This window comes from Alexandromys fortis, unplaced genomic scaffold, assembly GCF_014885135.2.
Source record: "Alexandromys fortis isolate MF-2015 unplaced genomic scaffold, M_Fortis_MF-2015_v1.1 scaffold_129, whole genome shotgun sequence".
Classification (NCBI taxonomy): domain Eukaryota; kingdom Metazoa; phylum Chordata; class Mammalia; order Rodentia; family Cricetidae; genus Alexandromys; species Alexandromys fortis.
In genome coordinates, this window is record NW_026068022.1 from 3,373,269 (window position 1) to 3,398,171 (window position 24,903).

A 24,903-nucleotide genomic window follows, 5' to 3' on the forward strand; every position below is an offset into this window, starting at 1 on the left:
CTCCCCGCTCCATCCTGGTCTAGGAAGGTGAACATCCAAACTGGCTAGGCTCCCACAAAGCCAGAACATGAAGTAGGATCAAAACCCAGTGACATTGTCCTTGGCTTCTCAGCAGCCCTCATTGTCCGCTAGCCACAATATTTAATGTGGTTGCCTCTAGCTACTTGAATACTCTGAAAAATGCTATTGTCTGGCATAACATTAAGGGTTTCCTAAGCAGGTCCAGTGTCTCTGGATCTTTTACAGATGTGAGAGTGTGTCACTTTCCCTTGTAGCTTCACTGGTTTCGCTCTATAAATGTTAGTGACATTTGCACATTGGAAATGAATATTTGTCTATCAATCATCGATCCGCATATTAACCTATCCTTTTACATTTTACCATACCCTATAAAAATACCCCTTTCCTTCCTCCCCATTACTAAATCAATAGTGGGTTTTGGTTGTTTTGTTTTTGTTTTTATATCTAGGGTAGAATCTCGAAGGCACTGAAACAAGCAAAAACCAGAGAGGTTATGTCCTTAATCTCTTGCTACTTCTAGTAAGGACAAAAAGAAAGCTCACTATGTAATCGATGCTGGCCTTGAACTCCTGATGCTCCTGCCTCATCTTCCCAAGTGCAGAAATTAGAAACCTGGGCCACCAGGCCCACCTGATTAGACATTAACTTTTATCTGTTATTCAAAAATATTTTAGCAAAGCGCTAAATACCCCCAGAATTGAACAAACAGAAAAAGTCAAAAGACTATATCACACACACACAAAATTACTTAGTTTTTCTATTTTCTAAGACAAATTTGGAGTTGTTTAGATTATGTTGTATTAAGATTTTTTTGAATGGGAATTTGTTTAAAAATTATGCAATCCAAAATTTAACTTTTTCTAATGAGATTTGGCTTTGGTTTCTGTTAGGTTTTACCACTGTAGATGGTGTTTGTTCTGGAAGACAAGGAAATAGGGTAAGGTGATAGACTGGGGGGTTGGGTGGGGGTGGGAATCCTTTAGAGAGGAGGCCTGGCAGGGCTTTCAGAGGAGGTAGCAACTAGGCTGCCGTGGGGAACTATGGGAGCAGAACGTTAGAGGCAGACAAAACGGCAAGTGAAAATTGTTTGAAGTAATTTAAAACAAAAATCAGAGCAATAGATAATACAAAAATCAAATTTGGAATGAGGGAAACATGGAAGAGAATTAAAGAGAGTTGTGGTGTAGGTATGGGGGCTGCTAAGTTTATTCAAGTTATGAAAACTGAGCTCAAATTTGAGCCCTATCTTCCTGGAAGCCTTGGTAAAAAGGAAATGAGATGACTCTCATGGTTTTCTCTCTTCATAGGGATAAGGTATGCCTTTTCTTCCTAACAGAACTCAAAGTTTCTTTGCGGGGCATAGAGTAGTTGTATTAGTGTTGCAAGGGTTTTCTACCCAGAGTGGTTTCTTTGTTTGTTTTTTCAAGACAGGGTTTCTCTGTGTGACAGCCCTGGCTGTCCTAGAACTCACTATGTAGACCAGGCTGGCCTTGAGTTCACAGAGATCCACCTGCCTCTGCCTCCTAAGTGCTGGGATTAAAGATGTGCACCACCATGCCCAGCTTATACTGATTTTAAAATGTAGCTTGCAACTTATCCCATGACCCAAAAATCTCTTTCCTCCTTCCCGCTCTTTCTCTCTTCCTCACTGTTGTGTATCCGTGTGGTGTGTGTGTGAATATGGAAAGGTGTGTCCATCTGTGCATGTATTTGTGGAGACCAGAGATTGACTCGTTTTTTTTTTTTTTTTTTCTACCCTTCATTTTTGAGATCAGGTCTTTCTGGCCGTGAGCTTGTCATTTTCTCTCGGCTGACTGGCCAGTGAGTTTAGGGATCCACCTGTTCTGCATTCGGAACTGGGGTTATAGACACCTGCGGCTGCATCTGATCGAAGCCATTTCCTGGGTGTGGATATCAGCAACAAGGAGACAAAGAATAGGGGTTGGAGAGATGCTCTCCCAGAGAACCGAGTTCAGTTCCCAGCCCCCATATGGGGTGACTCATAGCTGCAGAGGAATCTGACCTCCTCTTCGTACTTTGGCACAGGCCCCCACACACAGACACTTGTGTGTGTTTAGGCCGGAAGGCTGGAAGTCAGCCTCAGGTGTTGTTCCTAGGAACCGTCTACCTTGGTTTTTGGCCTAGGGTTCCTCACTGCTCCCTTGGCGGAAACTTATCAGTCTATGACAGATGTCCAAAAAGCACCAGGGAGTCTTCTGTCTCTACCTCCTTAGAGCTGGAATTATAGGCACTTTCCTCCATGCCCAGTTTTTTTTATTTATTTTAATTATTATTATTATTATTTTTTACTTGGGTTCTGGGACTCAAACTCAAGCACTCACGCTTGGACGGTAAGTGTCTCACCCCTGAACTGTCTACCCAGACGACAAACAGTGCTTTTTGATGGGCTGACCTAACTCCGCAGGAAACCTAGCCCACAGGTTCCCAATTAGTGTTAGGAAAACAAAAATTGAAAACCACACAAAAACTGGGATCTATTTAGCCGGAATCTCTGAGCGTATAGTTTGCGAATCTACATTTAAACACAAAATAAAGCAAAACAAAAGCAACTCCCTGTAGATGCCTCTGACGCTTTTCACGGTTGGGAGTCCCCGACACAGGCTGGAGGATTCATCAGCGTGCTTTTCCAATAGATCTTTCTACCAGTATTTTCCCTTACCCAGGCCCTGGAGCGGAAAGGGCCTTCTAGTGGTTTATTTAAGGTACAGCCATACACATCACAGCTCAGTGAAGCAGATGGTAGAGCTTATCCCCTTTTCTGGATATTGTGGTAGAACACTCGTTCGTTCTTACGCTTGGATGGACATAGGGGCAAGGCGAACACACAGAGCAAACTCCTCACGTCTCTTCCAGGCACGTTAGGTAATAGTTCTGTAATTTTCCAGAACATTTCTTGGCTAAGACTCCAAAGTTCTATAATATAGTATATGATGGGGGAGTATCTGCGCTTGAAAAATGGCTTTCAAAACGAAGTTACCAAGTAACTCACGATCATTTGAGCGGGTTTTTTCCTCTATGGAGGGAGAAGGGTGAACTAAGTAGTTGCCAAATGTACACCTGTAAGCAATAAAATTAATTGCTCTGATGTACTGTTACTGGCTATCAATCACCTTAATTTCAGAAGACATCTGCCTTGAATAATTATGCTAGTCCAAGTAGAGTTGAATTTCTTCCCGGCAGCTGCCGGAGAGCAGGACCCCGCCCACTGAAGCCATTCCTAGTTGGTGTCAATAGAAATTAGCATACAGCTGAAGCCAGCTTTTCAAGTCTCCACGGCTTGCGACGTGCATTGAGACGGTCCCACACAGATTGGGACAAATCTAGAGATGCGTTATTTGACTCATCACGGGCCGCTTTAGGCTTTCTTTAAACACACACACCCGCCTCTCAGCGGTGACTTTGGGACCCGGTTCAGGTCGTTTTAAGAAGGTTCACTGGGAGCGCGAGCCTGCAGCACTAGCTCAGGCTGCCTGCGCTTTGACTGCGTCTGGACATCCGGTCACGATGACGACAGTGTTGTTAAAATGTGTTTTACTTAACACTGCGCTGCTCTGTGCTCATGGCAGGCTTCCCTGCTCGGTTCCCGGGGTGCAGCCGGTGGGGACCCGGCTCTGGGGCACGTGGGCGCCGTTGCACGGCTTGCGCACCCCTCCCAGGCTCCACGCACGCGGAAAGCGGGGGCTTTGCACTTTGTCCCGGTGAGGACCCCGTCCACCTCCCGGGTTGGCTCAGTGGCCTGAGAAAAGTTAAGCTTAAGCTTCTTTAGGTGTGGAGTTTGGGGTGGGGCGACCACCCGCGTGGAGTGTGCTCCTCCGTCAGAGGCAGCCCGCCTGCCCGTGGTGAGTGGTCCCCGGGTCGCCTCACAGGGCGCGGCCACGCTGCCCTGAGGGAAAGGGTGGGCGGGAGGGTTAGGCTGCGGAGCGCCGTTGCTATGGCAACCGCGGCAAACCGGCCTCAGGGCCTCCAGCTGCGGGTCTGCCTGCCAGGCAGCCAGCACTGAGGGACCAGGCGATGACCACGGACCCTTCAGGAGTCCCCAGGGGCCTAAGCAGTTGGCACCTCATTTCCCCCGGTCTGGTGTTTGGGTGGTAACTGGCTGCTTGGGTCCATCCACACCTCCTCACCTCCATCCCACTTTCACTACAGGAAACATTTTTGAAAGTTTAATGTGATCTCACTAAGGGTAAGTGTGTGTGTGTGGGGAAACGTCCTAAAAAGCAGCGGAGTTGTAAGGGGTTGATTTCTTTTGAATTTCCTAAGAGCCTGACACCCAGCAGGACCTCATGTTGTAACGGGTTCTTGGGGCACACTTCCTGCACATAGCGGATGCTCAGAAGGTAGGGTGATATTAAGAGCTGTCTCCTGCTGATTCTGAGGCTAGGGAATTTCAGCCTGCTGCCTCAGTTTCCTAAATGCATCTTAGATTTCTCCCACAGTGGTGGGCTGAAGTGAACCCGCATGTGGAATTGCCCGGTGCAGGACAAATGGCTAAGTTAGTTGCAAGGGGATAATTGCACATTTGGGGTACTCGTTCCTCACCGCAGCTGAGGAGGATCCTTGTTTTCTGGTCTGACCACCTAACTTCAGCATCAGACTAGGATCTTGCCAGCCGTACACAGGAGGAAGGGTCTTTGAGTCGAAAGCAAAATCAACAGGTTTTTGAACTTAAGCTTTCTCTCCTCCAAATCGTCTTCAAATTGTGAGCAATATGTAGAGTCTGTACATTTAAAATTCTCGCCCGTGTAAGCCACCAGTGTTCTTGTCAGAATGAACCACACCTCTGTTTCGTTTTCAGGCCAGGAATCTCACCCTCATCAGTACCACCCCTTTCTCCTATGTCCGTATCATCATCAGTTTGTGTTCATTTTGTCTTCATACCAAAGACCAGGCCTAAGCACTTCCGTTTCTTCGTCTATGGCCCGAGAACAGGCTATGTCATCTTGTCTCTTGCAGTTACCTCCTAATTGGTCTAAAGTCATCGCTTGTTTTACAGTGTTCTTGCTTGTCTGCTCGGCAGTGGAAACAATATTGAAAATTTATAAATTGACTATGCTGGGCCAGAGAGATGGCTAAATGGTAAAGGTGCTTGCCACCAAGTCCAATAGCCTGAGTTAGATCCCCAGGACCCACACAGGGGAAGGACAGAACTGACTCCACAGATTGCCCTCTGAGTACCTCTAGAAGAATGATCTAGGCCAGGCATGGTGGCTAGCTTCTAACTCTTCCTGATGTTGTCTCCCAGGTAGAACCATTGTGCTTGGGTCTACAGAGACACGAGTTTTCATCCTGATTTTTTTTAAAGATTTATTTATTATGTATACAATATTCTGCCTCCATGTATGCCCACACGCCAGAAGAGGGCACCAGATCTCATTACAGATGGTTGTGAGCCACCATGTGGTTGCTGGGAATTGAACTCATGACCTCTGGAAGAACAGCCAGTGTTCTTAACCACCGAGCTATCTCTCCAGCCCCCTCCTCATCCTATTTTTTTTGTAATTTTTTAAAAATATTTATTTATTATGTATACAATATTCTGTCTGTGTGTATGTCTGCAGGCCAGAAGAGGACACCAGACCTCATTACAGATGGTTGTGAGCCACCATGTGGTTGCCGGGAATTGAACTCAGGACCTTTGGAAGAGCAGGCAGCGCTCTTAACCACTGAGCCATCTCTCCAGCCCCCCCTTTTTTAATTTTATTGATTTTTGTTGAGCTCTACATTTTTCTCTACTCCCCTCCCCGCCTCTCCCCTCCCCTTCAACCCTCTCCCAAGGTCCCCATGCTCCCAATTTACTCAGGAGATGTTGTCTTTTTCTACTTCCCATGTAGATTAGATCTACATTTTCATCGTGATTTTTTGTCTCATTTTAGGACCTTTATACTTGGTCCTTTCCCTGTCATTTCCTTCTCTTTATCTCCTACCCTTGATCCCTGAGGCCAAACGTTTCCTTAGGAAAACCGTTTTTGATTACTTTGTCTGGGACAAACCTCAATATTGGCTCCTCTAGTTTTCTACCATTTCTGGGTATGGCACATAGTGTGTCACTAAGTATCAGAATGCCTGAATTGTAACTCTTTTCCCCACATACTACAGGAACAGACAGTTTGCAGGTCAGTTCTAGTTCTGTCACAGTTCCTCACCTGAGATCTGTGCACTGATACAAATGTTATGGAAGGGTGATACAGTGTATATTGTACCACTTCTTCTGAGATCCAGAATGTGTATAGACTGTACCCTTGTAGTGGCTTGAGTAAGAACGGCCCCCATGGGTTTATATATTTGAATGCTTGGTCATGAAGAGAGGTACTACTTGTGAGGGATTAGGCCGTGTGGCCTTGTTGGAGGAAGTCACTGGTGAGTGCGCTTTGAGGTTTCGAAAACCCAAGCCAAGCCAGTCTCTCTCTCTCTCTCTCTCTCTCTCTCTCTCTCTCTCTCTCTCTCTCTCTCTCCCTGCTGCCTGTGGATCTGGATGTAGAACTCTCAGCTGCTTCTCGGACACCATGTCTGCCCGTGTGCCACCATGCTCCCAGCCATGCTCTGCATCATCACAGTGTACCGAGCCTCTGAAAGTGTAAACAAAGCCTCAGTTAAATGCTTTCCTTTATAAGAGTGGCCATGTTGTCTCTGCACATCGAGAGAACTCTAAGACAACCCTGAATGCCATCAACTGTGTTAGCTTCTCTTTAGTAAACTGAATCCTAACTGGAATAAAGCTGATGTCTAGTTTGGCATGAGTTCATGGCAGGGTTTAGCAGCAAATGAATCTACCAAAATGTTTTGAATTTCAGTCTAGGATGTCAGAGTTTGTCTTAGTGTAACCTTAATTCAGACACCTTCTGAGTGCCTCAGATTTTTCGCCGGAAGTGGGATATGACTCTAGCCTACAGGTTCAAGGTCATATTGCTTTGAAAAATAAATAAATTACTGCATGTGAACTACTTGAAACAGTGAATGGTGCTTAGTCAGTAATATGTAAGGGTCCACGCATGCCATTTTCCTAGCTCTGTAAGGGCTCTCCAAATGACGCATTATTAGCTATTATTATTACTATTATTTACCTGTCAAGTACCAAATGTAGTAATGACTGTCTTCATAATTTAATCTTTTAATTATACCCTTGTTGCTTAAGATCAGTTTCTCGAAAATGAAATTCCAAAGGACAGCAATGCTGTAATGCTCTTGAATCAGGGGCTGCTCTATTCTCCAGAAAGATGATTGGCTGATGCCCATTTCACAGATAAAAATGGTTCCTCTTTGTTATAACTGATATCTTTATTGTTCATTTGCTTAAGCATTAAGCAACCTAATTATTAGCTGTTGACTATTTCTTTCATTTGAATGTCTATCCAGACTCTTTGAAGGATTCTCTAGACATAGTAATTGATGTGGTCTATGGCACTTGAATATGTGCACATAGTGATCTTAATGATCAGGTCAGGGCAACTGACAGTTTTCATTTCAAACTAGAAGGGTTTTTGGCTTTTGTTTTTTTGAGACAGCGTTTTTCTGTGTAGCTTTGGAGCCTGTCCTGGAACTCACTCTGTAGAGCAGACTGGCCTTGAACGCACAGAGATCTGCCTATCTCTGCTGGGATTAAAGGTGTGTGCAACTACTGTCTGGCCCTCAAACTAGAAGTTTTAAAGTTGTCGCCAGTGACTGTAGATATCCTGTGTGCTGGGAATATTAGAAGTCACTGCTTGCATGCAGTTGCACCCTGACCTACTTCCCATACTCCGTTTCTTCTTCCATTGTTTGTCTGACTTCTGTCTTCATCGCTAGGCAGGAACCAGCCTCCTGGGCTTTAGCAGGGCTTATAAGGCTGTTACTTGCTGGTCGGCTACTGAGTCTGCTAGAGACCAGTGTTTCACTGAAATCTAGACAGTGTGGGCCTTCAGGACAACGGGGTGGGGAAAAGACATCCAGGTGGGAGGCAGAGGCCCAAGGGAGATGGTGGGGGGGGGGGGCTCTTAAAGTGGGAGGAGCTTCACTGCCTTTCCATAGGAACAGTGCAGGTTCATCTGTGGAAGAAGAGGGGTGTGGAGGGCACTGTGTCGGCCACACATTCGTTTGGAATTGTTTGAGCACTGTTGATATAGTGAGAATGTTGCTTGTCATACAGGGCATGTTTTAAACCACAGTTGCCTTTTCATTTATAATGGCCTTTTGTTTTTGGGAGTCTTGAGGTGTGAACTCAGAGCTGCATATCTTGCGCCATGAATGTCCCTTGGCTCCTATGTGATTTTAGACTTAGAATGTTCTTATGCACTGGACAACAACCTACACTTTCTTAAAAATATAACCATAAATTTTTTAAATGTTATTTTGTGAAACTTGTGAAATTGAGAGGTAATGACAATCGGCATAAGAAAGTTGAGAGCCTGTGACAGTGGGTGACAGCACTTTCTGGACAAGCATGAGGACCTGGGTTCAGATACCCGCACCTGTCTAAAAGGCTAGCGTCCCTAACTTCAGATAGTTGGGTGTGAGCTGAGACAGAAGGAGCATTCTAGCTCTAGCCTGGCTCCACGTTCAGTGGTGGACCTGTCTGAAAGGAAGACGGCAGAGCTGAATAGAGCAGGACCACAGATGTCCTCGTCTGGCCTCTGCGGGTGTGCAAGCAGGCACAGCTATGCACAGAAACCATACATATATTGTGTATGTGCACACACACCCCAACACACAGAGTTGAACAGTATACTTCCTCATAAAAATTGTGAAAAATGATGCTACAAAGGCCAGCGCTCATCCGTCTCCATGCCTCACTGAAGAGAAGGAAAGAGCTCTTTGTGGAGGGAGGATGAGGACGGCTCTTTCTAAAGTGACTTCCAGATATGCTAAACCTGTAGGGTTGTTTCTTTGTCTTTAAGACCCCGAGAAGTGGCTTCTGAAAGAGAAGGTATAATCCTGGAGGATCTTTCTCTCTCTTTCTCTCTCTCTCTTTCTTTCTTTCTTTCTTTCTTTCTTTCTTTCTTTCTTTCTTTCTTTCTTTTCATATTTTTTTAAAAAAGAAAGCAAATTATCTTTTTTCATTTTACATACCAATCCCAGTTCCCACTCCCTTCCCTCCTCCCATCCTCTCCACCTATTTCCTCTCTTCACCCCCATCCACTCCTCAGAGAAGATAATACCCATTGCCTTGGGGAAGGTCCAAGGCCCTCCCTACTATATCTAGGCTGAGCAAGGTATCCATCCAAAGAGAATAGGCTCCCAAAAAGTCAGTACACGCAGTAGGAATAAATCCTGGTGCCACTGCCGGTGGCCTTGTAGTCTGCCCCAGCCATCCAACTGCCAACCACATTCAGAGGGACTAGTTTGGTCCTATGCTGGTTCCTTCCCAGTCCGGCTAGAGTTGGTGAGATGCCATTAGCTCAGGTAAACTGTTTCAGTGGGTGTCCCCATCATGGTCTTGATCTCTTTGCTCATATTCTTACTCCTCCCATGTAACACCCAATTCTGTGTTACCTCCTCGGTACAGTTTGCACGCCACTGTACCATACGTGAGTCAGGCAAGGGCCTGGAGATCGAAAGAACACACAAAGAGACCTGGGTCATTCATAAGGAGATCAGCCGAATGCCGTTTATTTAACCTTGGGGAAGTCCTTATATACCTTGCTGCTGCACAAGGATTTCTGCCCAGGCAAGTAGGAAATTACCACACCAAAGATGGAGTCAACAATGCCCTACAGCTAATCACCAGGCTGGGCAGAGGGAGCACAGGAACAAACAATGTTTTAGCTGGCTGACCAGAAACTGTCCTCAAGATGCACCCCAGGAACAAGGGTAGACCCAGGCCCTACACTCCCACTCCTCAACTGGACTTTGGGACCTCAGCTCAGTGCTCCCTTGTGGCTCTCTGCCTCTGTTTCCATCAGTTGCTGGGTGAAGGTTCTATGGTGACATTTACAATATTCACCAATCTGACTACAGGGCAAAGCCAGTTCAAGCACCCTCTGACTATTGCTTAGAGTCTTAACTGGGTTAATTCTTGTGGATTCCTGGGAGTTTCTCTAGTACCAGGTTTCTTTCTAGACTCAATGGCTCCCTCAATCAAGACATCTCTTTCCTTGTTCTTCATCTCTGTCTTTCCCCCATCTTGACCGTCTAGTTTCCTCAGGTTCTCCTTCCCCTCTGCCCTCCCCTCTACCACCCTCCCTTCTCCCCCCACCCCAGCCCCCAATTTTGTCAGGCGATCTTGTCTATTTCCTCTTTACCTGGAGGCATTTTCTACGCTCATTTGTGTAACGATCCTTCATAGGATTTCATACACTCACGGTTGCTACATACCAAGAAATAGCCATTTTTAAGTAGAAGCTTAAATAAGGAAAACGTTACAGACTTGATTGCTGTCTTTCTGGTGTACTTTCAGGTGTGCGTCCCCCTTCTGAATTCCTCTGCATATTAGTGAGGCTGATTAGGTTTTGTGTGGATTTACCTTTAGGGCTCTAGGATGTGAATAATGGGCACATAATTGTTAAATTGTGTTAATGTACCTGCTCTAAATTTATTAAGAAGTAAATTGTACAGTGTGTAAGAAATGAATCACCCCCAAATCTCTGGTTTTATTGGCTTGAAGTTGTTTTTAAAAAGGCTTATGAGGTGAGGGCAATGATTTTAATAACTAATTAAATGTCATTTCTATGTGTTGTAGACTACATAAAATCACCTTTTTAAATAGTCATTGATTATATACATATGTATGTGATGTGGAAGTAGAGCAAGACTGTGGGGGAGAGGAGAGAGGACCAGTGAGAGGCAGAGCGAGGGCAAGGAAAGCAAGGGGGGGGGGTAACAGAAGGAAAACGTTTTGTCCTGTGTAATTACTGAAAAATGAACAAAACCAGAAACACATTAAAGTTATCAATTTGAATTCCAGTCAGTTTGACTAGTAAATTGGAATAAAATAAAAAAATACCCCAAGTTTTTTTTGTGTTTTTAGTGTTGAAGATAGGTTTGATACTGTTAACAAAATTTGGCATGGTACTGCACACCTATAATCTCAACACTTGAGAGGCCGAGGCGGGAGGATTGAAAGTTTGAGGCCAGCCTAGGTTCCATAGCAGGTTCTTGTCTCAAAAAAAAAGTTACCATTTTCTTATTTTTGGACATGAATTTAGTAAGCAATATTAACTATTATAAATACATATTCAGCAAGTATTTATTGGATGCTTATGATATGCACCCGATTCTAGAACATTGAACTGTGTCCTCACCTTTGCATTGCATGTGTAAAGTGTTTGCTTGTGGTTCAGTATTTTTAACGTGAGCTGGTAGCTATTTCAAGAAGCTGATCATCTGGACCCATTTTAATTCTGGACCCTAATTATTAAAGATTCATAACAAAAGCATTATAGAAAATTCCTCTAATCTGCAAGACTGAGATGGTGGTCACCGAGGTGCTGGCCATTGTGTTGTGATCACCAACAGAAGCTGTACCTGTGAGGCTCCAGTTCTCGCTACTTGAATCCTCTTGAGTTTGCTGTTATCATGCCTCACAAGGGCATTTTCCATGTGTTACAGGGAGCTCAGTTCTTTCCTGCCTGAGATTTTTGGAGGAAGCTCCATATTTATTCTTGGGTGTTTTTCATGGAAGTCCAACTCATTTTCTCTCAAACTTCTTTTTAAACAACATTTATTTATTATTTAACATGTGTGTGTATGTACATGGTGTGTGCACATGCATATATCGTGGTACATTGTTGTGTGCGAGATTCTGGGGAGATGTGAATAAACCTTTACTTACCCAAGATGGGGAGCTGATGACAGGCCAAAGGAATGATACCTGCAGAGTCCAGTTTGGTGACCCAATGAATTTTTATTTGGATACTAACAGGAGTATATTAAGAGGTTACTTGCGGGAACAGGGAAGATTACAAACCGCTTGTCGTACCCTAGCATGGACATGGCTCACAGAACCTGGGACCGGGAGCTCTTAGTGTGACTGACAGCAGCTGGGCAGGTAGGAGTGTCTCTTGCAGGCAGCCCAGCAGGTATCTGTCTTCTCAGGAGTCCTTATTGCTCGGTGGGGAAAGGCCGAGTGTATTGGTTGGATTCAGGGAGTTAGCGCTGGAAGCCTCGCTCCAGATGGTTTGATGACCTGAGACAAATGTGTTAAGTTGGTGCCACAAAGAGACTGTGACTGCTTGTTGTCCAAGCAAGTGGCCCGGATGCCTGGGCTGTCTTTATTTATACAGTTTCAGTGCTTTGAATGGGCAGTTTAAAATCAGTTTTTGTTTCCTATGTTTCTAAAAATGGTTGTAACACTGGCCAGTTTGTCTTTGCTTCTTTCCCCTTCTGTCTTCCAACTCTCCCACCAGTAGCCATTAACTTCTTGATTTATATCTCTACTGTCAAAAGCATAAGCAGGTTTGCAAGCTACAAAGGAACTTTTCTGACTAGGCACAGCTGCAGGTAGAACAGTGTGCCCTGTTGGCAGCACACGGGTTACAGTGTCCTGTAGGGCGAGAGAGAGTTTTGACTCTTGTGGTTAATATTGACATCTGGTAGCATCTGGATGCTCATAATCTACTCACCAGTCAAAGCTGGATCAATCCATTCTACATTGTGTACTGTTCTATCCTCTGGGGATATAGTAGGGTTTTCCCATTTACCTTATAGACAACATAACTTAGAAACTTACTTTTACTAGTTGGCACTGTTTATCCCTTGTCCTTATGTCCATCTCTTTTAACTTCTATTGACACAGTTATTAGAAATAAAGAAAGTGTGGGTTTCTATGTTTCTGCTCATTCCCTGTTCCTCGACTGTTCCCATTAACTCTTGATACCATCTATTCCATACCATTTCTTTAAAACTCTTATGGTTAAAAATCATTCTTTTCAGAATAGTTATGCAGATATGTAATATTAAACTTTGTGGCCTGCTGTATGACTGTCATGGTGAAATCCAGGAGAGCAGGTAGCACACATGCTCCTGGGACACACCCAGAATCATGCAGCAAACTGTCCACGGGTCTTTGCCAAGTAGGTCAGGGTCTCCAGGGTCTTGCCACAAGGAGAGGCGTTTGTGCTGTTCTCCAGCCTCTCCCTTGAAGAAGTCACGTGGTTCTTGCCACTCTAGAGTTGTTTACTTCCTAAGCCTTTTTTTTTTTTTTTTTTTTTTTTTTTTTTTTTTTTTTTTTTTTTTTTTTTTTTTTTTTTTTTTTTTTACAGGGTTTCTCTGTGGCTTTAGAGCCTGTCCTGGAACTAGCTCTTGTAGACCAGGCTGGCCTCGAACTCACAGAGATTCGCCTGCCTCTGCCTCCCGAGTCCTGGGATTAAAGGCGTGCGCCACCACCACCCAGCTACTTCCTAAGTCTTAATGAGACTTCCCCTCAGCATGTTCTGAGTCTTTAGAACTTACTAAGTTCTGCACAACACATGTGTGTGAAAGTCAGAGAACAACTTGGGAGAACCGGTTCTTTGATTCTACCATGCGGGTCCTGGGAATCAAACTCAGGTCTTCAGGCTCGACAGCACGTGCCTTTAGCTACTGACCCATCTTACTTGCCCTCAAACATGTTCTTAAATTTTTTTTAAAAAACCCTTGATTTTATGTATAGTAAAATACTTTATATTATCATTTAGCAGGATGTTTTCAAGGTTCATTTCTGTTGCAGTGTGTGTAGCATTTCCCTTGTAACCATCAGCTAATGTCATGTGTTTTCTTTCTTGAGTATTGTGAATGATGCTGCTGTTGCCGTGTGTGCACAAGTGTTGCCGTGTGTGCACAAGTGTTGCCGTGTGTGCACAGTGTTGGCATGAACCTGTCTTTTCAGTTCTCTTGGGTGTGCATGGCATGTATGAGTGGAATTGCTGGTCTTCTGGGAACTCTAACTTTTGGAGGAACCGATGAACCCTATCCCAAAGCCACTGAACCGTCTCACTCCCCCGCCCCCCCCCCCCAGCATTTGCAAGGCTCCCTCTCTCAGAGGAAGTTGATTCTGACACAATGATGGGAAGTGGTGACTGGGAAGGCTCGCAGTGCCAACCTGTGGAATCTGTCCTGCTGGGTTCAAGTGGAAAGTTCCTTGTGATGGAGAACACAGGAATGCAGTTTTTACTTAAGGGTTAACATCTGCCTTTGTTTTAAATTCATCTCTAAAAAAAGATCTTTTTTTCCTGTTATTTTTAGCATTTTATCCATGCGTCTGTTCTTTTGAGTTTTTTCCTTCTTGACTTCTGCGTGTTCCTCCTCCACTCTAACACTGCCCCCAGTTACTTGCGTTTTTCCTTTGGTATCACGACCTTTTCTGACGACTCCCCATGGTGTCAGAGTGGGTCTGTCTTTTGTACATGCAGGATGTAGCCACAGAAGAGACTCATCAGGGTGACTGTGGCCAAGTGGAGACATCACCCTTAGAGAAGGACCCTGAGCTGGAGGTTTGTCCTCTGCCCTCGATGGTGGCTTCACTGTAATCTCCCTGTGGGCTTCTTTATTCTTACCCATGAGGTGTGGCCCAGCAGCCTGGTTTACATCTCACTGTGGCAGTCAGTTTTTTTATCCACTCAAGGCACACCCCAAGCTGACTCTACAGACCAAAGAACCTGTCTGCAGTTCCAGAGACTGCTTACATAGAAGTGTGACCTAGAATCTTACCAAGCTGTAGTTGTGCACACCTATAACCCAGGACTTAGAAACAGAGGCAAAGGATGGGGTAGTGGCAAAGCCAGACTGGTCTGCATAGGAAGGTCCCGGCCATCCAGGCCTGCACAGTGCGACCCTGCCTCAAAACCAGATAGTCATGAGGAGCCTCCCTCCTGAAAGGAGCTTGGTTAGCTATGGGAAGAGAGGGCAAGGCAGCTGTTTGGTTATACAGTATTTGAAGAGTTGTTCAGATACACTTGACAGAGGCCCACATTTTCATCTTGTATTCTGGCCCTGCCACTGAGTAACTCTGTTTTTTCCATCTACATTCCTTTCAGCCTAAAATAATTCAGTGCTTCAGAATATAACATACAGTTCCTGTACTGATGAGATCTGGATTCTTTAGAAGATTGAGTAGCAGCATGGTAGCTTTTTGAGTTCAGCCATCAGCGAATTGAAATTGTAATAACTGTATTTATTATACTCAGTTCTGAATGAGTTATTACTAAGCCTTTTGTTGGTCCCATATTATCTCTGGTTTACAGACTAATTTGTTTTTCTTTTCTTTTTTTTTAAAGTAGGATTTCCTTAAATTCTATTGGATGTTTCATTACTAGAATGTTTAAAATGGCTGATTGCTGGAATCTTCAGGGAATCTAAAGCCTTAATCACATCTAGTATTTTTATTTAAGTTGATTCTTTAAATGAGTTCAGAAGTAACTTATTTTAAAGGGCTGATTATTTTTTATGTAACTACGTGTCTTGCAAGTTTAGAAATTTTTGTCCACATCATTTTACTCTTGCCACTTTAGCTTAGGCTGTAGGCAGCGTAGGGGTTGTTGGCTTCTTTCACAGTGAATAGCATGGCGGCATTGTGTCTTCGTACCCTCCCCCATGTTTCTTGCTGCTGTGTTTGCCTAGTATTGATTTAGATTTTTCTATTCTCCTGGCACTTTCCACAGTGCTCATCAAGCCCTGCCACGTTGGAAGCGGGGGTTCCCGAGTTGGAGCCTTTCCCATGCGACTGTCCCCTAGCGAGTAAAGAGTTGTTGATCAGATTGCAGACTTGATGTTTAGTTCTAGGTGCCAGTTTTCAGTGGCTGTGTGACACGACAGCCCTGGAACTGTGTTAGCACCGCATCTGGTGCTGCGCCTGTGTAATAGACGTTCCTTTAATGTATTGTGCTATGAGTTCAGCTTTGTCATCTGTTGTGTTGTTATAAAGGGATATTGATAGACTACAGGGTTCTCCGAGTATCATAGAAAATGCTTTTTATTTTATTGATCAAATTGATTTTCATAAGAATACACTTCTGCTAAGTCTTCAAAATAGAGCTCACAAATAGCTCTGATCGGAGCAGTAATTGAAGACTGCGGTTTACTGTGAGCTTGTTTCAGGAAGATCTGTAAATGAAATAGTATGGACAGTCAGTCAGTGCCTTGGATATTCCAGAGGAGGAAGCGGGGCACCTTGGTCATTTTTGCAAACTGTGTTTTCAGAGCCAGTTACTAATTGGGTTGCAGCGCACGGTGTTAGTGCTTTAAATGGCTCCACAGTTCATTGCAGTTCTGACCAGGGATAATACAGTGCAGGTGAGATGACATCCGTCCTCATGAGGAGCGACTGGTCATACAAAATGGTGCAATCTGATTTTAAAATAAAGCAGTAAGTGAAACCAGTAAGAGTTCAAAAAATACTTAGGGCCTCAGGAAAGAAGATTTAGTACATTTATCTTTCAAATGGTTTCTCCCTGTAGACAAATGCCTTTAAATTGATGCGAGTTATCAAACCATTAGATTGATGAAGCAAAGGAAGATTCCTCTTTTCTCTTTGATAAGGATCCAGACTTCAGGGACAGAGAGCTGGCTCTCTTTCAGGGCAGACTTCCTCCTTAAGTGGTAAGGCTCTGTCTAAACCTTTGGTTCTCTTCCTAAATTAGTGAGAAAAAAAAAATCTGTTTTCTCAGATGAGCCTGCACTCAGTGTGAGTGCTATTAAAGGCTTAAGATGATGGCTAGGCATGGTGGTGGATGCCTGTAACCCCAGCACTTGGTGTGGGAGATGGAGGCTGGAAGGTAGAGTCAAGGCCAGCTTTGGCTACATAGCACATGGGGCCAGTCTGGGCTGTTTGAAGCCTCATTAAGATTTTTTTAAGTTTTGATTTGACATTGTGAAAAAGATAATTATGAACTGGGAGACATTGCCTAATGACAAAGACACGAATTTTATAGACCTTTTGAATTTTCCATTCAAAGAGCTTGAAATTATTATGATGGCTCAGTTTTCTTTCCTTGAACACCTGCGTATCACAGACTCTTGGTGTTAAAGACTGTGAGAAACAACTCAGGTTCATTGGAGATGGGAGAAATGCTTGCTAACCTTAGAGAAGGAGCCAATCATTCCTTCATTCTGTGCCTCTGCTAAAAATGATCTTCATCTTTCACGAGTGATCTTCGAATTCTAGCACGAACACTGTGTAATATAAACAGTGATTTTTTAGTGTTGAAGTAATGGTTTTAAGAATTTGGATATCTGATGTGAATACTGAGCAGAGGCTTTCTCACTTTATGCCTGAACATTTCAATTACGTTGCAAAGTAAAATTATGACGACTTTTCTGTTGAAAATATCTAGCATTTTTCTTTTCCCCACATATTTTTCTAAAAATATAGTAAGATTGACTGCGGAGCAATGATTTTTTGAGTAATTGTGGCTTAGACACCTAGCTAGGGCATGGAACCAATCTATCCCTCCTGCTCTTTTGTGGCCTCAGCTTCTACACAGATTGTAGAATTGCAAACTTTACAGAGCTCCTTGCCTTGTGTGTTTATTTCTAGAGTATGGGGGAGGGAGGAAGGGATTGGGGGCCGTTATCTTTGTTACTAATTCATGTTAATGTAAAGTTCCTGAATTAACTTATTCTCAGCAATTTTGCCTCTGTTAGACTTAGTTGTGTGTGGGAGCTCCTTTTTAGTCTTTAAATTACATTTTCAGAGTGCTGGTGTAGGAAACCTTCACCCGTTTGCTTGCTAAGTTTTGACTAATTTGTATAATAAAGTAAAGTCTTGTCCTTCCTTCTGTTGTCCCTTTCAACAAACACTGGCCATCTAATCTACTGCATGTACTGTCCTAAGCACCAGGTGGGGAGTCATACTGAGTAAAAATGACCAAGGGTGCTAACTATAACAGTGGGGAGAGGTGCTAAGTAATCCCAGTTAGGTGTGCTCTCAGTGTCATTTGTAGAGAGCTCCAAATACAGAGGAACTTATTTGTATATGAGGCAGGAAAAACAAGGGTGTGGAAATTGACTGTTAAGATGGAGGTGGAATTTTTTTAATTAATTTATTTATTTATTAAAGATTTCTGTCTCTTCCCCACCACCGCCTCCCCTTTCCCTCCCCCTCCCCCAATCAAGTCCCACTCCCTCGTCAGCCCAAAGAGCAATCAGGGTTCTCTGCCCTGTGGGAAGTCCAAGGACCACCCACCTCCATCCAGGTCTAGTAAGGTGAGCATCCACGAAACTGCCTAGGCTCCCACAAAACCAATAGGTCCAGTAAAATCAAAAACCCATTGCCATTGTTCTTGAGGTCTCAGTAGTCCTCCTTGTCTGCTATGTTCAGCGAGACCGGTTTTGACCCAGGCTTTTTCAGACCCAGGCCAGCTGGCCTTGGTGAGTTCCCGATAGAACATCCCCATTGTCTCAGTGTGTGGTGCACCCCTCGCGGTCCTGAGTTCCTTGCTTGTGCTCTCTCTCCTTCTGCTCCTGATTTGGACCTTGAGCTTTCAGTCCGGTGTGGAGGTGGAATTTAATACTTAATATTTTGATGCTTATCAGCATTGTTCAGACTGCATGAGGTTTGGACATTGACTTTTTGTTACATCATGGTGCAACTTACAGTCATCTGGATTTTGCAACATCATTTTTTAATCTGTAAAGAATCTTTTATAGTAAGTTTTGGATGCTGGCCTCTGAAGGCTTAGTGGGAGAGGCCGCATTGCTCCGTTCCCAGCTCTGTATTAACGGATGCTTCCTTGTCCTCTGCCTCTCTCCCCTTTGCTGAGGGACTCTGACCCTGTTGATGAGGTTCTGTGCCACTTTGAGTGTTTTGCTAAAGCTTCTGACTTTTGTATTGACTATAATGTTTTTCAGTTTCTATTTTAAAAACCCTTGTGCTGGATTTGCTGAGCTGGTTCAGTGGTGCAGGTGCTTGCTGCCAAGCCTGACAGTCTGAGCTGGATGCCAGGGTCCCAAGTGTTAGAAGGGGAACTGGCACTCATCCTATGGCAGTTGCCTCTCTCCTTCCTATAAATTTGCCCATTCTAGATAGTTAGCATCATTGAAATCTTACAGCGTTTATCCCTTTGTACCTGGCCTCTTTCACATAGCGTGATTTTGGTCTTGCACATGTGACCATCAGCCAGAGGTTCATATGGGCCTTTCTGTAGATCTAGTTTCTGCACTCCTTTCCCTCAACTAGGCTAGACTTTTTTTGGGGGGGGGGAGATCCAAGACTTATTGAGGAAACTGCTTCTAAGTGTTAAGCTGGTATGATAGGATTCTGAATGTTTCTTTTTCCCTTTCTCGATGTTGCCCGTCCCTGATGTTTGCAACCATTATATTGTATCTATCCAGTTTTCTAGCTGTTTAAAGCACAAGGGTAAATGTTACCCTATTTCTCCTTGACCAGAAGCAGAATCTCCCTTCCTCCCTCCCTCCCTCCCTCCCTCCCTCCCTCCCTCCCTTCCTCCCTCTTTCCCATCCCTGTCTTCCCTCCCTTCCTTCCCTCCCCCATCTTTCTCTCTTTTCTTTTTGTGGTACTGGTAGTTGCACCCACATATTGGTATTTGTATTTGATCTGTGATCTAATTCCTAGCCCTTTCTTTTTTATTTTGAGGGAGGGTCTTGCCTGGGACCTGCAGTCCTCCTGCTTCAGCCTTCTGTGTATCTGGGATTATAGACATATGCTAACATGTACTTCTAAAAGTGGACCAGACTAGCAAATACTCAGATCTTTGCCTTTTCCTTACTCATTTCTATGTCTTTGGTAGAACTGAATTGTCCCAGTTGTAGGCTGTACAGTTGCTAGGCTCTAAGTGTTGACTCAGTACAAGAAAAACAGCAAGATGGACACACGTCATTGGTTAGGTCTGCCCTCAAATGATGCAGAGGAGAATATTTTCTCCTTGTTCTGTCATATCTGACCTGCTTCTGCTGACTTGAGTTCCTAAATAGGCATTAGGGAAGTATTGACGGATGCAGTTTAACAGCACCACACTTGGCGAAACGCCAAATTCTACAATAATAGATTTATTGTTTTTTTTATGCTTCTAAATATAAAAGTATTTTCTAGAATCTTTTTTGCTATTAGGTTAAAATGCATGTTTGAGTAGTACTACACTTGTTAGTGACCTTTAATGGCAGAGAGAATTATATAAAGTCTGCATAGAATCTAACTATATTGTAGTATTTTTGTCATTTATTTTTGAGTTGTAGTTTAATAAATATAGCTTATTATCCACAATTTACAATCGCAGTTACATAAATCTCTCCTTTTTCTTCTCTTGTACCGAATATGTGTAAATGTTATGAATAAAAATTGAGAGGAACTTTCATGTCATTTTAATAGGCTTATTGCATGTATTGAATATCTGAATTGCAACTTTAATTTCCTCTTGGAATAAAGGATTGAAATAGTGAAGTAAATCAGAGCCCCTCAGGACAGTGATAGACAGAACTAAACTCTGTCCGTTTTATTTGAGAGATCGTAGTGTTTTATGGTAAAAACAGCCTGTTTCACTCTGAGTGACAATTATTTTGTAATGAAGAAATGTCTTGAAATTGTGGGTCATTTTTCAATTTTATACGCATTTTGTCAGTCTAAAATAATCGCTGATTTGGACTTTCCACGGGAAAAGAGGTGAAGATTATATTATTAACTTTGCAAGGAAGTGTTTTTAGGTCATAGATCAGATATATTGCTTAGAAGCAGTGGAATATTATAAAAGGGGCTTGAATCCTGTAATGTCAGCTCAGGCAAGAGCTACATAACTGTAAAGTTCTGGGTGAGGTAATGCGAGTCTGCCGCTCCTACGCTTGGGCATTGGCGGGAGGAGCACCGGGGATTTTAGGCTAGCCTGAGCCTCGTGAGACCCTGCCAACAGCCAGCCAGCCAAAGAGACAAGCGGACAGACAGACCTTCTGAAAACGAACCTCCAAGCCAAAACGAAACAAAAAGCTGCAGAGAGATAAGTTAGTTGTAGAAAAAAGGTAAAATCTATGCTGCATGATGCAGAGGACCAGAGAGGGCGTGCTGTGCGTGGACGCTCCTGCGTGTGCGGTCAGCAGGAGATGCGGGATGCGTCAGAGCCTGGAAGGCACCGCGGCTGGCTTAGGAGACAAAATCTGGAGATACCCATCATGTTCACACTGGGGCAACAGATAAACTTCCCAGGGTTTCCCACAAAACACGGCCCTAGGTCTGAGTAGGCAGGATTAACGCTAACTGAACTGGTTCTGTCTGGGTTTACTATAGCTAAACCTCTGAGGAGCTGTATGCTGATGAAGACTCTTGTTATTTCCCATATCTTCATAAATTACTGCCTACTCTGGCTATAGTTTCTCGGGCCAGAAGTAAAAATGATTTGACAGCCCTGGACTCTGCCACATGGGGTTCAGGACACCGTTCATATTTGTACTCCTCGGGTCTTCACCAAGTCAGCCACGCTAGTTTCCCCACTTTATAGACATTTGCCTGACATCTAGACTGGATGGAGGCAAGTTACACTCCAGAATCTCTTCTTTAACCGTATTTTGTGCTGCCTTGTTGAGTTTGAAGAGTTATCATTGGGTTGGCTGCTTGCTATCAATGAATTGCTTGTTTGTGCAGTGCTGAGGATTGAATCTAGGGGCTCATGCTTGCTGGGTGAGCTCTCTCTCACTGAGGTGTATCCCCTGGCCACCCCTGTGACTTGGAATTGTAAGGATCTCACTAGGCTGCCCAGGCTGGGCTTTAAGTCACTCTGTAGCTCAGAGAGGCCTTGGCCTTCCAGTGCACCTGCCCTGGCTCCTGGGTGGCGGGGATCACAGGCCTGAGCCACTGGCCCAGTGCATTCAAGGCTGTAAACTTTGTTTCAACAATGTTACAGGTTGTACACAACTTTAACAGTTAACAAGAAGCTCGTTCAGTAATTTAAAAAAATCTCCACTAGAGGTCAGTCTATCACCTGGGAACATGAATATTGTTGCTTTCCTGTCTTAAAAGTGATTTTTTAAAGAAGAGACTAATGTGACTGGATAAAATTTGAACTACAAACATAACCAAAGAGTCATTTTTCATGTGCGGTGCTGGCGGTCAGACTCAAGGCCTTACAAATGCTAGACAATCATTCTGCCACTTAGCTGTACCCCCAGACTTCAGCGTCATCTTCACAGAAGCAGAAGCATGCATGGCTATTATAAGATCCAATATTGGCTCAATAGATTGTATTTGCAGAGTTCAATCAAGATATCTCGGTGAAATGACTTCTGGGATAGAAAGACTACTTATTGACGACCTTGATCTTTGTTTTCTATAAATTACTCCCACATTAAATATTAAACCAGGTTTTCATTACTAGTATTTCAAATTCCTTTCCTTGACTCATTTAATTCAGTCAGTGCTGCAGGACACACCTAGAAGGTAACGAAGCAGTGAAGTTGTTTGGTGCCCGCTAAAAGATACTTTTAATATTAGGGCGACGTGAATATAAGCTTTTTTCTTAAAAAAAAAAAAGCTTAGAGAATTTTATTTCTTACCACCCAGGTTTTAAAAATAGCATGGTATTGGATTAAGAAGTTAACAGTCTTTATTTAGAAGCAACATTTTGAGCCCCCTCTGTGCTTGGGAAAGCAGTGTTATTGTGGAGGAATGACAGACACTTATTTGTAGCATCTCGTTAGTACAGAGTAATCACCCACTTGACTCATAACGTTAGTGAGATGTAAGTAATGGTTCTGGCTACTGGAGGTTAAATAAAGCCTTTTAGGCAGCCTTCAAACTAACTGAAACAATCTGACTGGACTCCAGATTGGCCACACTGAAAATGAATGGCACCGTGCAGAAGAGGCCAGAGCGAGGCGGGTGGATCAGCACAGGGGTACTGCTGGATAGCAGTGACGTAAAGCCAGAGAGGAATGAGGGAGCTCTGGACAGAGGTCTGCAGAGCGGACAGGAAGGTAGGAGTATAGAAGTCTCCAGAGGTAGCACAGAACACACGAAGAAGGCAAGACTTATCCCTTGCTCTGTAGCTGCCGTAGGCCAGCCGTTGTGCCCGGAGCTCAGTGCCCTCCACCCTATCCTTCCTGATGGATAGTATGCTAATCCCTTCTTATAGACAAGATAACTGAGGCTTAAAGAGCTCCAACAACTTACTGCACTGAGATTTGAACCCAGGGCTCGGGACGCAGCTATGAAACTGCTTCCTGATCCGGACAGCATCCCTCATCCCCTTTTTCTTTTGCTTCGGTTTTTTCCTCCTCCTGTCTACAGTGTAAAGATAGCTGTAGGCTTACATCCAGTGTGAAATTAACCCCACAGATAAACCTCAATTACAACAAAAGCTGAGGGTTATAACTTCCAGAGAGGCAGATTGGGGATATTTTTGTTAAAAAGTGGAAGTTTCCCAACCTTTGCCTACGCATCACCACGGCGACCTCCGTTCTCTGATTAGACGGTGATGAGCGTCGCAGTTCGCACCGCTTTGTTGTTTCCCCTCTCCGAAATCCACTAATTATCTTAGGAGGTGTCCCCTCTGTGGCGGGGCTTTTCACAAACGGCACTCCTGGAGGTGCCTCTCAAGGACTTTGCAGAGTCTTAATAGGCAGCGCAGCGGGCCGGCCACCAGGGAAGTTGAGGGATCGCGGGCTTGGGCTGCCGGTATACCTTTGTCGCTTTATTTTTACACCTGCAGACAGCAGTGCTTCTGAGACCTTTTCGTCTTTTAAAGATAGCTTTGATCCTAGATCCCTTTCTGCTTGGGATATGTTTTTGAAGAGGTGAGGACAGAATGTCAGCTTTCTTCTCCCAAAGGCACTGGTCGCGAATTTCCCCTATAATCCAGTACTTTCATCCCCTCCATGTTGATGGTTCCACTAGACCTGGAGAATGGCATTGATCTTTTGTTTTTTGACCCAAGTGTCTGGTTAATGGTAAAAGGTCCATCAGCTGAGAATGCTTTTAATCAGGCTTTCTTTTTTGTGTGTGGCTGAGTTAAGGTCTATCTACGGTCAATTGCAAAATGTCTTTCCCAAGTTTCTTTCTCTTTTTTTTTTCTCCTGAAGTTGCTTGAAGGTGATATTAGGAGGAATACATCCGGGTCATACAAGAGTAAGAAAATGGAAAGTTCTTCTCTTTAAATAGCTTTTAATCTCTTGGATAAAACTTTGATTTGTTTTGATAAAATAGCAAAGAATTCTTAACCTAGCAGTATAAGGTAGCACCAGATTCGCAGGTGCCCGAACTTCTCAGCAGAAAAGGCCCAACCGAAGCCTCAAGGCCAGAGTCCTTGCTTTCTTCCTAAAGGAGCTGGGAATGGAATTGCTTATATCTGTTTTAATCTGCAAGTGCCCCACGTCTTCCTTTTTCTTCTTTGCTGATTCACAGTAGAGAAGTGGTCACACATGAAATACCCAGGTTCCCTACAGCCCATTTGCCAGCCCACTTCCACCTGCACCCTGCTAGCTTCCTAGCTGCCCTCAGACCAGCCTTCCTGCCTTCCTGCTTTCCTGGCTTCCGTTCTGCAGCAAAGACCATATCATAAACATAAATGCAATCTTACCACTCCTTACCCAGAAAGACTTGTCATATGGCATTGTTCTTACAGAAGAGCTGTACACCTTTAGCTTGTGAGCCTTAAAGAGCAGGTCCTTCTTTCTCCCGAGAACCTTGTAGTCTGTAGTGTCTTCCCATAGTCTTCCTCAGATCCATGTTCCTTCCCCCCAAACCATTTTTTCTTTTCTGAAGAGAACTTATGATTGTCCTTTGCATACCTGCTTGGATAGCTCATTTTGAGAAATTCAAGTGTAATCATATTTTTAATTATCAGATTCATTGCATTACTATGACATGCTTTTCTTTTTTCTTTTGTTGTAAGCAGCTTTTTCCTCACATAATTTTTTTTTTTAAGAACAGTAGCATTTGGTTTTACCCTAGGACCTTGGGCTATTTAGTCTCAGTTTTCGTGGTTATCCAAGAATATGGGGTATGGGTTCCATCTCCTGAAGTAGACCTTACGTCAA

At 43.8% G+C, this 24,903-nt stretch overlaps 1 protein-coding gene across 5 annotated transcripts in view; it reads left to right on the plus strand.

The window, feature by feature from the left end:
• Stk33 (serine/threonine kinase 33) overlaps positions 1–24,903 on the plus strand; it is a 186,022-nt gene that overhangs the window by 577 nt on the left and 160,542 nt on the right. Inside the window, exon 1 of one of the 5 annotated variants that reach the window (XM_050163318.1) lies at positions 3,616–3,881. The exons of 1 other annotated variant lie outside the window; for it this stretch is intronic. The gene's annotated coding sequence lies outside the window, so the exon portion shown is untranslated. Of the gene's footprint in view, positions 1–3,615; positions 3,882–4,045; positions 4,226–24,903 lie in introns of those variants that run through there. 3 more of the 5 variants (XM_050163320.1, XM_050163324.1, XM_050163322.1) reach the window with 3 other exon arrangements.